Source organism: Xenopus tropicalis, chromosome 8 (assembly GCF_000004195.4).
Source record: "Xenopus tropicalis strain Nigerian chromosome 8, UCB_Xtro_10.0, whole genome shotgun sequence".
Lineage (NCBI taxonomy): Eukaryota > Metazoa > Chordata > Amphibia > Anura > Pipidae > Xenopus > Xenopus tropicalis.
The window spans coordinates 121,295,326-121,312,174 of record NC_030684.2 but is presented as its reverse complement, the minus strand read 5'-3'; the positions used below and the strand labels follow the sequence as shown (position 1 = coordinate 121,312,174).

The window sequence follows — 16,849 nt, the reverse complement described above, 5'->3', positions numbered from 1 at the left end:
GAAAAAAAATAGAAGGGAGAGGATCGCTCGCCTGCACGTACCCTGGGATGGTGTAGTTATTTTGCTAACAGAAGCACCAGCTACTTGGAGTATCAGGTAGTGAATACAATCACTGGGGGGTGCCTAACATTTTGACACCCCCAGTGATTTGACCTTTCCTTCTCATTTAAAGTAATACTGACACACTCCATTCCAAATTCTGGTGATGGCACATAATGAATATGTACCATCACCAGAAGCTTATGTACTAGGACTGATTTTTCTTACAGCATAACTTTATATACTACCTTTTACTTTATTTGATGGCATTTAAACATATATTTATGGTTAAACCAATACTGACACCCTCCAATTAAATTTCTAACTGATGCTAACCCTACGTCACATTGTATTCTCTGAGCCAAAACAGGATAAAAATACAGTACCAAGTCTTCATGGAGCACCAGAAGTTACATTTATCTCAAAGAAATGATGATTTCTGATGCTCAGTGAAGAGCAGGGGCTACTTACTCCCCATGAATTTAATAACCAAATTCTTTCTCTGGGCTGGTGCCCCATTTAGTAAAAACCCCTGGTCCAGGGACAAAACTAAGGCAACACCTCCACCATTTTACTTACCTGGTCAGTTGTAAAACAGGCCGGCCATAGGTAAAAAAAGTAAAAGAAAATCTTTATATAATCTACATGTTTAACAAACAGCCTAACCTGTTTCATGCCTTACGGCACTGTTACACTGTTATCTATGAGAAATTACAATTGAATTCTAAACTTTCTAAATTAGTTTTGCTCAAGTGACTCCATTATGGTTACTGAAATTAATTTTGCTCCTGCATTTGGCTTCAAATCAGATACTTTTCTGCTTTTCAGTGGATTAGTAGAAAAATTATTTGCTTTAAAAACACCGAATTAAATATATAATAAATATATTTTTCAATTTTGTCTCATTGCGTGTCTATTTTTAAGCAACAAGGAAAGGTTGCAGCCAGTTGGAACATTCAAACATTTAGAGGCCTCTCCCCGGGTATCAGGGGACTTAGATATGGTAATATCAAAGAAAAATTACGGTATCATTTTATGCAGATGACCTACTAATCTGTCTTGCAGACCCCAGGGAATCACTGACCTCTCTGCTGCAACAAGTGGACAACTTTGGTTATTATTCCAGTCTGCGAATCAACTGGGATAAATCAATTCTTTGCCCTGTAGACCCCCCTCCAACCACAGCCCATACTATCCAATATACCTTTAAAGTGGGCCAACCAATTGAAATATTTAGGAATATGTAGACCCTACTAAATATGTGACACGTAACCTAGAACCCCTACTCTCAGATCTTAAAACCTGACTGACGCAATGGTCCAATTTACCACTCTCACTTTGGGGCTGTATAAATATAATACATTTATATATCTTCCCAAATTATTATATATATTTCATAATTCCCCGATTTTCATCCCTAAAACCTTCTTCAAGAAACTTAATCAAATTATCATACCATTTGCTTGGAATAATCGACCCCCCAGAATGGCCCGGACAAAACGATGAGCTCCCCTTGCGGAAGGAGGCCTTGCCCTCCCCCACTTTTATTACTATTTCTTAGCCTTGCAGATTCACTACTTGCACTGGTGCTTCATTCATGGCCCTTATAACCCAAATATGCAACTCCAAGCAACAATACTCGCCTCCCTGGAAGTAATTTTCCATACCGACACCTCAAAGACACAGCCCCACTTCCAACAACTCTCACTACCCCGCATAAAGCTTGGACCATAGCACTCACACTACTCAAACACCCCCCACCCTTACTCACAACTAGGCTTCTGCTCTGGGGTAACCAGTATCTACCACTATTAGGATCACTACACAATTTCATATTTTGGCCTCGCCACAATACCAAATATCTGGGAGATCTCATGGAGCTCTCAGCCTTCCCAACATATGCACAGATCCAAGAGAAAGCTCAACAACCTACTCTTCCCTTTTATAAATATTTGCAGCTGCGATCAGTGTCCAGGGACCAATTTACCACCCTCAGCTCATTTCTTTAACAGTGGAGGCAACTCTTCATTCTAGTAATACAGGAAAGCTCACCTCAAATTTATATAAAAATGTACTCTCAACAGGCCCCAAACCCTTCCATTCCACGCAAGTATTGTGGTCTTCCCAAATACTAGTACTCACTCAAGACGATTGGGAAGAAGCAACAGACACCATGTATAACTATCAAAGATAGATTAATACAGTATAAAATCTTTAATAACCTGTATATCACACCATTAAGGTTGCATCAGATGGGCCGTTAGCAGTGACTAATCTCTCGAATAACCTAGCCTTCCCTACCCGTGACTGCTCTGGAAACCTGTCTGCTAGGAGCCTTAGATATTATAATTGCTTAAAATAGCTCCCGGCTACGCTACAGAATACTGTTGTTTTATGCAAAAAAAACAGGCGCAATGCACTGGATGGGCCCTACCCTGCCCACCATTACAGCGTGGAAGAACTTAGTGAACACTGTTGCTCCCCTGTATAAACTTACATATGAGACTAGGGGCGCGCCTAATAAATTTGATAGAGTTTGGGGTCCTTGGTGTGACTTAGAGGGCAAATGAGGAATTCCACACCTATATACATTTTATGACTCCCGGAGGCTTCCCACCGTTCACAACCTGAATACCTACCTCAGTTGGTTGATGGACCCAATACGCTGGAACTGCTGCCAAATTCATACTCTGTAATGTTATAACCATAACTTTAACGCCTGTAACAAACCTCGGAGATAGAGTCTATTCTAATTGTATCATTTGACCTGGAAGAAAGACTAGCACTTTATCCTATTGTATTGTAAGTTACTTGTTGTTGTTTGTACGATAATTAATAAAATACACTTTTCAAAAAACATTTAGAGGCCTGGGCCACTCAGACTATTAGGACCCTACAAACCTTTTTGTTTAGTGAAGATGGCATTATGTTACATACATACTGTATGACCTATGAGTAGAAAGCAGAAAAGATCATACTATATATGTTATAAGAATGTATGTCAACTAAAACCGTGCTTTGTTTGTCAAGATGCTATTCATAATTAAAAGGAAGTTCCCTTGCTTCTAAGAAAAGTGGGTTTAGATGAAGCAATAGACATTCCAGGCAGACAAATTCCATTACTTCCTGCAGTTGGCTGATAGTAGAGGTGTTCTTAGTGTGAGAGATGCAATGGGAAAGGTCATTATTTGGTGTATTTCCACCAGTATTTAAGGTGGGATACAAATGGCCCAAGGTAAAATGCCTGGTTTTACAGCAGGTAATGCTGTGTTGGAGTAAATCTCCTTTAAGGCTTTGATTTGGCCAGCTGTAGGGAGCTGCCTGATTAGGCTGCAGGTGAGCAGCCAATAAAAGGGCTGTATGATTTACACAGAGAGTTGGAGTTGGAATTGAACTGTGACTGTGTGAAGGTCACTCTCAGAGCAGGGCACAGAGCAGGAGGGCTGCCTGTGTGAGGAACTCCCAGAGGAGCTGGGGGTGCCACCTGCCACTGCCAGGAAGCAGAGGGAGTTCTGACCAAACGGATGAGTGCTGAGAGGGCTCGGCAAGGCTTAGTGTGAAGCCTGAGGGTTCCAGAGCGTGGAAATAACCCTGAAAGGTGAGAACCCTGAAGAAGGGACATCTCAAAACCCTGAACTGTGTATGAACTATTGTCTTTATGTTTCTGTTGGGAAGAATGGGCCCTTAATAAACCTGAGTTTTGCCTGAAGACTTGGTGTCCCTGTCTCTATGCTCCAGATCCTCTGCATGCCTGCCTGCCTACCAATGCTAATTCCCCCAAAATTGCGTGTACAGGCATTCAGCATGTCACATTAGACAACCAAGAAAAAAACTCAGCTGTTACCTTCTGGAGCACTAAGACATTATTTTGCCCAGTCCTGCGCTTAAGGGCAAATGCCCATACCTGGTGCACTCTTACCTTCCAGTTTGTGCCTGTATGTTACCCAACCACTCAGATTGTAAGCTCTACGGGGCAGGGACCTCCTTCCTACTGTGTCTCATACCACATGGCACTTATATATATATATGTTTACATATATGTATTTATTGTATTTATTTATTATATCACTTGTCCTCCCTGTGTGTAATTTTGTATTCTGTAAGACTGTACAGCGCTGCGTACCCTTGTGGCGCTTTATAAATAAAGTTATACATACATACATACATACATACATACATACAAGTCAAATTTGCAGACAAATGATGTGTTGGAAAGTCAGCATTATGCTCACTATCCCAAGGTGGTGTGGTGTTTTTGAAGTCAAGTCTGTACCAATGTACAGTTTTCTCCATCATGTGACCTCTGTGCATCACAGTAAATAAATCAGTTGACCATAGATGGGCAGATTTAAGCTGCCGATTAGGCCCCTTCAGACTGAGTTGGCAACTTTTCTGCCCATGCAGGGGTCCTTCTTGACTTCCTCCCAGGTATCTGGTCAGGTTTTAAAAACCCACTGGGATAAAGACCCCATTGGCTTGTTGACCCGACCTGCATTGGCCTTCGTTATTATCTGATCATTGGCCCAAGGGCCACACAACCAGGTCAGCACAATATGGCCCAGCACACACACTTTGGCCAAATATCTGCTCTTTTGTCAAGGTGTATGGCCACCTTTATGGCACAGGAACTGAAAAGGAAGCTAGGGCACAGTTTCTCTTGCCAAGTTTTTGACATTTCACATACAGAGAAAACATAAATCATTGCAAAGACAATAAGCAACTGACAGGTTCACGTTGGCTAGAAGTGAGGAGTACCTACACCAGATCTTGGTAACTGAATCCCCAGGATTTTCTACTTTCAAATTAATAACATTTTTACATTTCACTTTCAGATTAAATTTCAAATTTCAATTCAATTTCAATTCAGGCTTCCTATGGCCCAAAATTACCAATCAATCCTGTAACAACTATTTGAAAAAGTTAGCACTTAATTGTATAATATATCTGATAATGGTACGATTGCCAAAGATTCATACTTTGGCTCCACTCCAACCACCTTGGCCACGTCCAAACCCCCAGCTTGTCTTACAGTGAATTAGGCAATGTACAAAGAAGAAACCAATGCATCAGGGTTAGGAAGATATTTCAAATGATCTGCGTCGTTTTCAATTTAATTCGTCACTTACATTCCTAGACATTGCAAATATACCATAAAAGTAGGAAGGTGACAGACTTATGCTATGGTCTGCTGACATTACGTTAATTAAAGAAAACCACCACATTCCACAAAGTGATGCAGAAGGAAAAGCTGTTGAACAGGCTAGGAGCCCGACTCCTATATAAATACGAGCTCTGGTTCTGTATGATACTAGTACGTTCCTACACTTCTAAGAGGAAACACCTGTGCAGGTAAGTGACTTGGCATCCCCAAAAGAAATAAGGAAACTGCTGAAAAAACATAGTGAAATTTATAAATGGATAACAATAAATATAATACAAGTATATAAAAAATACAAATATAACACAAAAAAATAGCATTTTGCAATACAGGTACGGGATTCCTTATCCGGAAACCCATTATCCAGAAAGTTCCGAATTACGGAAAGGCCATCTCCAATAGACTCCATTATAAGCAAATAATTCTATTTTTTTTTTTTGAAAATTCTTTATTTAACATTTTGTAAATATGGGGAGGGGATACAGAAGGAAAGAAGGGAGGGGTAGGGAGGGGAACATTACAAATGTTAGTCTTACATTGTTTTACAATTTTATTTTCAGGCAAGCTGTCATCAAGTCATTTCTACATTTCTCAGTAAATATTCAGTTAACTATACCTTGTGAATCATACTTATAGAATGTCCTTTGTGGATGGCTGTCTTTCGATAATGTGTTATAGTGATCTTAGATATTCTATCCAGGGGGTCCATATTTTCCTATAGTGGTGGCTTTTGTTATGCATCATGAAGGTTATTTCCTCCATTTGCCTAATATCCTCTGTGTTGGCTAGCCATTCTGTGAATAGTGGGGGGTTTATTGATTTCCATTTTCTTGGAATGATTGATTTCGCTGACTGTAATATATGTAACGTAAGAGGGTCTGAGATGGTGGCATTACTGCGTAGACGGACATTAAGTAGGATTAGTGCGGGGTCTCCAATATCGAGGTTGAATTTCGTAATATGATTTATTGTATCCAAAACTTCAAGCCAGTATTGTTGTATTTTGGGGCAGGTCAGCCATATATGTGTATGAGTGCCTCTGTGATCATTGCATCTCCAACATAAGTCAGAGCTGTTGGGGTACATTCTACTTAGTTTCGCCGGTGTGTGATGCCACCTTGTTACCAGCTTGAAGATCGCCTCATTTGTTCTAGAGGCTCTGGATGTTTTATGCATGGTACTAAAGATTCTATTCCAGGCTTCCTCTGGAATATTGGTGGCAAGTTCCTTGTCCCATGCTTTACAAAATGACCTGGGTGGTAAGGGCATGGCATTTAATAAGTAAATAATTCTAATTTTTAAAAATGATTTCCTTTTTCTCTAAATAAAACAATACCTGTACTTGATCCCAACTAAGATATAATTACCCCTTATTGGGGGCAGAACAGCCCTATTGGGTTTATTTAATGGTTAAATGATTCCCTTTTCTCTGTAATAATAAAACAGTACCTGTACTTGATCCCAACTAAGATATAATTACCCCTTATTGGGGGCAGAACAGCCCTATTGGGTTTATTCAATATTTAAATGATTTTAAGCAGACTTAAGTTATGGAGGTCCAAAATACAGAAAGATCCCTTATCCGGAAAACCCCAGGTCCCGAGCATTCTGGATAGCAGGTCCCATACCTGTATAATATATTTTTGTACTTTTGGCTTAAAAATTGTGCACAATACCGTATTTTTTCCATTACATAGCCCCATATGGCTCTCGCACTCATAAACATGTTTTTTTGTCTTTACACAGCCTTCCCACAGCTCCCATGGTTCTCTTTTTACCACTCTGAACTTTGGAAATAAAAATGGTAAGATATATTTATTTATTTAGTGATAGAAAGATATTTTTTAAATCTTTAATACAACCCAATGCACTTTTACAGCACAGAGATTGTTTCTCATTCACGTCAATCTCTACCCCAGTGGTGCTTATAGTCTATGGTCCCTATCACATTCACAAATTTGGCTCACGTTCATCAGGAGCCATTTAAACAGTCTGTATGTTTCTAGAATGCCCCATACTATTATGCAGTCTTCCTCAACCAGTAGCTCGCGAGCAACATGTTGCTCACCAACCCCTTGGATGTTGCTCCCTGTGGCCTCAAAGTAGGTGCTCGTATTTGAATTCCTGGTAAGGAGACAAGTTTTAGTTGTATAAAAACCAAGTATAATGCCAAACAGAGCCTGTAGGCTGCCAGTCCACATATGAGCTATTAAGTAGCCAATTATAGCTCTTATTGGAACCACCAGGAACCTTTTTCATGCTTGTGTTGCTCCCCAACACTTTTTCTCTTTCAATATGGCTCAGGGGTATAAAAGGTTGGGGATCCCTGCTATTATGGAATCCAATTAATGGAATATAAAACAGATAGATCTGATCGTTGGCTCCTGTGAGCATTGTAAGACCTACAATATTGGTTTGCAAAAACAAAAGAAAGTATTTAAATACATTTCCGAAATTGTAAAAAATGTTTTTTTTTCCTTCTCAGCCCAATCTGTTCATTAAGGCTTTCTTTATCCTGAACCTCACCTTTAAAGAAGGTTTTTTGTCCATTAGCAGTAAGTATTGTCCTTCCGATCAAAAATAATCCCATAGACCGTCTATGGAGGACCTCTTTGTTATGTGAGGCCTGCAGAGACCTGGCTAGTGCCGTCAGCTTTAGACTGAAGTTTGTTTTGGCTTTTTGTCTTGGAAAGGTATGTGCGTGAGCGTGCGTTTTGACTTTAAAATGTGATATTTTGAAAAGTTAATGTTTTTCATGACTTCATTTGTCCGTGGCAGGATTTATATTGTATTGCAAAAAACCTCCAACTCCTGGATGTGTGTTTTTTTTAAAGTTGCAGAAAAAAAATAAGATTGACAGGTGAAAGAGACATTAAAAAAACCATAGAACAATCTCATAAAATATTTATTATTCCAAGCCCAAAATAATTTAGAGTAGCCTAGTGTAAGTATCTTCGATTCAAGGGACGTTTGGAACCATGCCTATCAAACAAAAGCAAATGAAGAGAAAATAGGATCAAAAAAGATTCATAAACGTAGAAAGTCATTTAAAAATCAATTAAAGAAACTGCGTGGGGAGGGATGACAAAATATATTTACATTTTCTTAATTAGCTAAGTAGGAGATTTCATATTGGAGCAAATAAGACATGATGTAGAATTAAGAAGCACTAAACATAAAACAATCTAATTTAAAAGAAAAATAATATGGTATGTAGCAGAATGGGTAAGCAGGGAAATGCAACAGGATTATTCTGCGAAAGTGTCCCTCGGCATGATATGGAAGGACCCGGAGCCCATGATACCAGCCACAAAGTCAGGTTCTGCACCAACAATCTGACTTGAAGATGCACAGCTTTCATAAATCTAAATGGAGTGCAATCATTTTCTCCTCCCGGACCAGTTTAGTTCTACTAAGATCTTACTATGGCTGTACGTTGCGCTCAGAAGGAGCTCTTTGTAGCTCCAAAATGCCAGTTTTTAAGAAATTGCTTTTCAGACATTGCAGAGGCGCCTGAAGCTTTGCGTCTGGGATGCAGAAGTGCTACCCTCACCGGCTTGGTAAGTCTGCTCTTTCTATTCACTTCATTGGAATCTCCACACAATGATCTCTTGATCCTGATAGACATTATGACATTTTGGATAACCCAGTAGTTAATATATGAATATGAATGTATCTGAATATACATAGAACTCCCAACGAGTATCTGTGAGATGACATTCGTACATATACTCTATAATGGAAATTCTTATACTTTTAAACTTTTATACCCTTTCAAGCACAATGTCTGGCAGCATAGTCCCCATCTGCACTCCTCGTGGAAACCTTATATGGGAACATTTCAAGCAAGAATTTCCAAGTAAGATAATTTCCAATTTTAGACAAATTTGCCTGTGCAACAAATGGCTAAATTTATGACTTAAAAAACTTTGGAAAATAAATATAAATGTATTTTTGTTCTGAAAAGAAACCATAATACTATGATGAACCATTTCCCAACGTCTCTTAGGCTGACTGTTATGCAACCACTCCTCACCTCGTTCCATTGGGAGGTATGATGGATTCTGGGATTTGAAGTCCCTCTGCTTTCCATGTTGGGCGCAGATTCACTGGAAAGCAGAGAGACCTAAGGGGCCATTCTTTACCCCAGGGGGTGCTAGAGCCCCTTAGTGCCCCCCCTCCGTACAGAATGGTACACAGTGAAGCAACTGACTATTGTCAAAAGAAGGGAGTGGAACAAATCCCAGTAGCTCAGACTATTATGTTTCCCTTTAATCTGCGGAATCAGTTATGTCTCTGTAAAAAGAAAAACATTGATTTATTTTTAGAGATTCAGTAAGTGTTCTGATAGTTCAGATAGTGAATAATAGCTAAAAATACAAACTATATGTGATGTTATCCCATGACACTAGGACTCGGATGCCTGTTGGTTTTGCAGGTTTAATGTTGTGTATTTAGGGGACATTGTCACTGATGTTCTTACAGATAACTGATCTGTTTGTGTTATGCTGCAGAGCAATTCTTTAGAGTAGATGCAGGTTTGTGTATTTAAGGGACACTATCAATGACCTTTTTAAAAAATAATTTTGTATATACGTGTATGAGATCTGCTATCCGGAAACCCATTATCCAGAAAGCTCCATATTATGGGAAGGCCATATCCTATAGACTCTATTTTCAAACTTTTAATAATGTTTTTCTCTGTAATAATAAAACAGTACCTTGTACTTTATCCTAATTAAGATAAAATTAGTTATTGAAGGCAAAACAATCCTAGTGGGTTTATTTAATGTTTAAATTATTTTTAGTAGACTTAAAGTACGTTGATCCAAATTATGGTTCCGTTGTCCAAAAAACCCCAGGTCCCGAGCATTCCAGATAACAGGTCCCATACCTATATATATATATATATATATATATATATATAAACAATCCAACTTGTGGTGCACTCAGTCTCAGTGTAGAAGTATGGGTGCGTGTTAAACTCCATTCACAGCGAGTCCATCTGTGTATATACAAATTTTCCAACCGAGTCGCACTCCAAATTCGTTAAAAAGAATCCTTTATTAGCACATCTTTAAAAAGTTCCATATGATATCATCCAGTACAGCAAATATGAATAATAGTTAGACATACCACCTAAGCGCAACGTTTCGGGAAACTTTGTACCCCCTTTCTCAAGCGCAGCGGCGTGGCCATCTTACTTTTTCAAAGCACGTCAACTTGTCATTCCATACTTAAAGAGAAGACGGAAGTGACGTAGCGAGTCACCATGGAGACCAAATACAACAGAGCATTCAGCCTACATGGAAGTCGATACACCCATCCATCAAGACAGCTTATACATTAGCGAAACTAATACAAAATATTCCATTAGTGACATATATATCATAAGGGAAAGAGCTCAGCACTGTATACTCATTCAACCTCCATATTAGGGATCGCTTAAAGAGTAGCAAGATATAGTACATAATTAATTTAGGTAGAAAAAATCAAATAAATCACAAAAACAAATGTAGATCAAAATCTCTATTTAACCCCTTAGGGGCAAGTGTATTTAATCGATGTATCCATTCAACCTCAGTTCTTTTTAGAATAGAAACACGATCACCACCTCGTTTAGGTGGAGGGATATATTGTATAACACGAAATCTTAGGTCTTCTGATGTATGTCCCATCTCAAGACAATGTCGAGAGACGGGTAAAGTGGTGTTACCCGTATTAACAGTTGATCTGTGTTGGGAAAACCTATCCCTTATGATATATATGTCACTAATGGAATATTTTGTATTAGTTTCGCTAATGTATAAGCTGTCTTGATGGATGGGTGTATCGACTTCCATGTAGGCTGAATGCTCTGTTGTATTTGGTCTCCATGGTGACTCGCTACGTCACTTCCGTCTTCTCTTTAAGTATGGAATGACAAGTTGACGTGCTTTGAAAAAGTAAGATGGCCACGCCGCTGCGCTTGAGAAAGGGGGTACAAAGTTTCCCGAAACGTTGCGCTTAGGTGGTATGTCTAACTATTATTCATATTTGCTGTACTGGATGATATCATATGGAACTTTTTAAAGATGTGCTAATAAAGGATTCTTTTTAACGAATTTGGAGTGCGACTCGGTTGGAAAATTTATATATATATATATATATATATAGTAGGGATGCACCGATTACCGGCGTTTTTTTAAGTATTCAGTTTCGGCCGGATCTGTGGTCCCAGCCGAACCTAATTAGCTAATTAGAATTCGGAAAGGGTTAAATGGGCAGTGAAAAAAATTCAGGATTCCGTTCGGGATTTGGGCGAATCCTGCTTGGTGCGTTCGGGGGTTTAGCCAAACCCAAAAAAGTGGGTTCAGTCCATCCCTAATATATATATATAGAGAGAGAGGGAGATTTATATATATATATATATATATATATATATATAGAATATATAAAGTATGTTTTGCTTTGGGTCCCAGCAAAAACAGCTACAGTTGTCTCTGTAAACTGCTAGACCAGACCAGGGAAGCCATCAAAGCTTCCTTAGGAATTCCATGCATCACTGATGTTGTATAAAAGAGAGTGTAGCAATAACATTAAGCTAATCCCCATGACGTAAAAGTCTGCTCTATCAAAGTTTACTAAATTCCAGTCTGACCCCAACTATATAGCATCCTGCACTATAGGATCTACAGTGAATGGTGGTGAAATCCCTAATGCAATCAATGCCTGCCCTTCTCCTGTTTATGGTTAATCTTTATCTGACTGTTGCCTTTATTGACAATATTACCAGACATTCTTTGAAAGGCCATTATAACTTTTTAATCCTATGTAAAAATTGGAGGGGTGAAGGTAAATAATGTAAAACTATTCCCTTCTTTGTATTCCCTGCCTTCTGTGAAGGTTTTACTCCACTGGCAGGTTCAGACTCCATACTTTTATAACAGCCCAGCCTTAGCCTTATCGTTTATCACCCCCATTTCCCCTGTAGTTTTCTAATCTGCTACGGGGGACTTTCCTAGCTGCTGAGAGTATATATTGAATATAGGCAGGCTTGTTTTTTTGTATGTCAGTTGTGGAATCGAGGTACAATATGTAACCTGAGATACAAGTCCCCTGTACATTCTAACTGAAACCTTCTTGTCTCTGTTATGTGAAAGATGCTACTGAAGATAATTCTTTTGTTGATGCCGTCGATCCAGCATAGCAAGTGCACTGAGAATATAAATAGTTGTCAGCTCTAAATAAGGAATTGAAATACAGGTATGGGATTAGTTATCTGAAAACCTGTTATCCAGAAAGATCTGAATTACGGGAAGGCCATCTCCCATAGACTCCATTTTAATCAAATGATTCAAATTCTTAGGAATGATTCTCTTTTTCTCTGTAATAATAAAACAGTACCTTGTACTTGATCCCAACTAAGATATAATTACCCCTTATTGGGGGCAGAACAGTCCTATTGGGTTTATTTCATGGTTAAATGATTCCCTTTTCTCTGTAATAATAAAACAGTACCTGTACTTGATCCCAACTAAGATATAATTACCCCTTATTGGGGGCAGAACAGCCCTATTGGGTTTATTTAATGGTTAAATGATTCCCTTTTCTCTGTAATAATAAAACAGTACCTGTACTTGATTCCAACTAAGATATAATTACCCCTTATTGGGGGCAGAACAGCCCTATTGGGTTTATTTAATGGTTAAATGATTCCCTTTTCTCTGTAATAATAAAACAGTACCTGTACTTGATTCCAACTAAGATATAATCAGGGTCGGACTGGGCCGCCGGGACACCGGGAAAAATCCCGGTGGGCCCCAGCGGCCCAGTCCGACCTTTGCCGGCGCTCCCCGCTACTGACTGTTCCTCCCCGACGCGTTCAATTTATACGCGCTCGGGGAGGACGTCAGGCGGGGGCCCTTCGGGGGGGTTAGGGGGGCCCTTGGGGGGGTTAGGGGACGCGGCTGGGGCACCTGCAGGGCCCCTGGGGCGGGAGCCCCGGTGGGCCCTGCACCCCCCAGTCCGACCCTGGATATAATTACCCCTTATTGGGGGCAGAACAGCCCTATTGGGTTTATTTAATGGTTAAATGATTCCCTTTTCTCTGTAATAATAAAACAGTACCTGTACTTGATCCCAACTAAGATATAATTACCCCTTATTGGGGACAGAACAGCCCTATTGGGTTTATTTAATGGTTAAATGATTCCCTTTTCTCTGTAATAATAAAACAGTACCTGTACTTGATCCCAACTAAGATATAATTACCCCTTATTGGGGGCAGAACAGCCCTATTGGGTTTATTTAATGGTTAAATGATTCCCTTTTCTCTGTAATAATAAAACAGTACCTGTACTTGATCCCAACTAAGATATAATTACTCCTTATTGGGGGCAGAACAGCCCTATTGGGTTTATTTAATGGTTAAATGATTCCCTTTTCTCTGTAATAATAAAACAGTACCTTGTACTTGATCCCAACTAAGATAAAATCAATCCTTACTGGAGGAAAAACTTCATACTGGGTTTTAATTAAAATTAAGGGGTTTTTAGTTGATTTACCGAGAGCATTCTGGATAACAGGTCCCTTACCTGTACTAATTTGGAGGAACATGATATTTGTATGCATCTCCTTTTATGTCCTACAAGCAGTTATGATATATACTGTCATGCACTGCTTTGGGTGATCCAATCAACTTTTTGAACTGAATCATATCTAATTAAAATTGATATTGCAGCTGCCTAAAGGCAACTCTACTACAGGATAAAATGTGCCGGCTGAACTGTACTCAGTACAGGGGAACGCCTGTGCCCTGTACATGCCATGAGTAAACTGAGTTTTACTGCTACTGTATGTCTGTGAAGTTTCATTAACTGACACTTTTGCCTATTCAATCCTGAAGTAATGTCAGACCACACATTTTAAAGATACGAATATATAAGATTTCTTTTTTTATATTTTACATGTTAGGAGCAGAAGCTTGCTGGATTGTTGTAAAGAGGAAAAAAAGCAGATCTAATCAGATGGATAAAGTCTCCAATGTTCATAAGTGGGTAAGAGATTTACTTGTGAGCCACACTTAGATGTAAAAAGTGTTGGTGAGCCACAGAAGCATCAAAAAGTTTCTCTGAAGATGTTAAATAAGGGCAGTGATTGGCTATTTGGTAGCCCCATGTGGATTGCTAGCTGCAAAAAGGATCTGCTTGGAGTAAAACTGTGTCTCTGGGCTTCCAAAACTTGTCTCCAAGCCAGAGATGTAAAAAATGGCACCTTTGAGGCAACTGGGAGCAACATCATACGGGGTGGTGAGCAACATGTAGCTCAGGACTCACTAGTTGGGAATCACTGTTATAAATAATAAGAGATCCGTGTGCACCAGTTACCCAAAGCAACCAATTAAGTAGTTGCTTTCATTATGTTGCCTGCACCAGAGCAGTAAAAGCTAAGAGCAATTCAGTTGCTATGCATTAATAGTTAGAGAAGCAAGCGCTCCAGATCAAAGTAGGTTATAGGCCCAGTTCTTTCCCAGTTGACCATAATTTACCCTAAATAATCTAATTACCCTGCCTATTTACTTTACTCAAACAATATGCCTGCTATCTGTGGCATGTGTCTTGCTGTTTCAGAACTTTCATTTAAAATCTCAGATAGTACAGTACTGTACAGTCAAAAAGATATACCTTCAGAAGGAAAACCGAGAAGTGTTCTGATGTTGCTCTGTTCAGGAAAAAGATCAGATGCCCCTTCCCAAATCCTTCCTGAGCAGAGCAACAGCAAAATGCTTGGCTGTTTTCCTTCTGAAGGTATATCTCTCTGACTGAGATATAGGAACTGACCAGCAGGTGGTGCTGTTGCAAAAGTGTCGCTGTTGCAAAAGTGGCTGACAATGTTTTATTCCTGCAATATTCCTCTTTTTCCAGTAGATGGAAGTGCTACTCACTTACTGCCATTCCAACAAAATCTCTTTGACTCTGAGGTTCTATTGTTAATTAATATACATGTGAGAAATACTTATATTTTGGAACAGAAATAGTAATCCTGCCTGTTCCATTACTTTGCAGTGTTAACACTGGAAGAGGAGGAAACTTTCCAGGCAGAACCCAATCAGGACAGAAATGTTAATTGTTCCTACCAGGATATAAAGAGGCCCCAATGTTTTCCAAGAAGATATAAAAAGCAGCATCACAAGGCAGTGGGTTTGATGCTTTCTCCTCAGTGCAACACAAGCAGGCAGCAGATTTCCTACAAGATGCAGTGTGATGGAACTAAATGGAAATATAAAAAGCTGTGTACATTACCAACCTATCATACACAAATAATAAACGTGTATAAATCCTTCTGTCTTTTTCTTTTCATTCATCCTGTACCATGTATTTTAACAAATAAAATGAAAAACTTAAACCCATAATAACCAGATACTAGACAGCAAGTACAATACAGGTGTATACTAGACATTTTCCTATGGCACCTTAAAGAATAAGTAGACCTTAAAATGATAATGTATATTTTTTATTGTTTGGTTTGAGGTTAGTGATGATTGGGCGCCTGACAAATTGCCTCCCCCCCAGTGATTAAAGGGGTGGTTCACCTTTAAGTTAACTTTTAATATCTTATAGACTAACCTATTCTAAGCACCTTTTCATTTGGTGTCCAGTATTTGGAGGTCACTGACCCCGGCAGCCTAAATACTATTCCTCTGTGAGGCTACAATTTTATTGTTACTTTTTGCAACTTTTTTTTTTCTATTCAAGCCCTCTCCTATTCATATAATGGTCTCTCATCCAAACCCCTCCCTGGTTGCTAAGGTAACGTGGACCCTAGCAGCCAAATAATTACTGAAACTCCAGACTGGAGAGCTCCTGAACTGAACTGAATATGAAGTAACTAAAAAAACTTCAAATAATAAAAAAAGACCAATTGCAGATTGTCTCAGAATATTATTCTCTACATCATAGTAAAAGTTGGTGAGCAACCCCTTTAAGCTTTCCCTTCTTTGCTACTATTATTAGGCCTGTGGGGGGCTGTTTGGGCCTCTGTGTACTGGAAATGCCAGGGCCTATTTTGAATCCCAGCCAAAGGCTGGTTGCTGCCATAGATTTCAACAATGATTCACAGATTGCCCCCTAGTGGTCACTTTGATCACTGCTTGTGGCAACACAATCTGTGGTAACAGCAACAATATGTGCTGCAAAAATCACTGTATTAATGGAAACAATATGTGGGTAAAAGAGAAAATATTTTTTTTAAGCCCCTTCATTGCCATAAGGCTAATGCCACACCATGCGTATGGCGTATATTTCCGGCAAGCCGAAAAACGCTTGCCGAAAATATGCGGCATACGCACCATATGCTCCTACCTGTGCCCGAATGAATGGAATACGCTTGGGTGCAGGCACATGTAGCCGATATCCGCAAAAAAGCACCCGAGCGTATTCCATTCATTCGAGTGCAGGCACAAGGTAAACTGAATTGACAGTAGCGGGGCGTATTCTCGGCAAGCGTTTTTCAGAAAATTTTGATATTTGCCACATTTTTTTTTTATATACACCATCACTGTGGCTTCACAGCAAGTGGAGCTTAGGGATCCTGTGTTTCTATAAACATTTATATTTCTTTTTATTACAGAAACATTTTTGTATGTTCAAATGTAACCACCATCAACAAATC

At 39.3% G+C, this 16,849-nt stretch overlaps 1 long non-coding RNA gene across 2 annotated transcripts; it reads left to right on the top strand.

Annotated features, from left to right (window-relative positions):
• The first annotated feature begins 5,351 nt into the window (after positions 1-5,351).
• Positions 5,352-15,663, top strand: LOC116406596. 2 transcript variants are annotated; one of them, XR_004219600.1, is made up of 6 exons: positions 5,352-5,388; positions 6,944-7,001; positions 7,683-8,757; positions 8,977-9,056; positions 14,153-14,235; positions 15,244-15,663. It is a non-coding gene; the product is annotated as an uncharacterized LOC116406596 (long non-coding RNA). The 2 variants fall into 2 exon arrangements; XR_004219599.1 differs by having other exon boundaries at positions 7,683-9,056.
• The last annotated feature ends 1,186 nt before the right edge of the window (positions 15,664-16,849 follow it).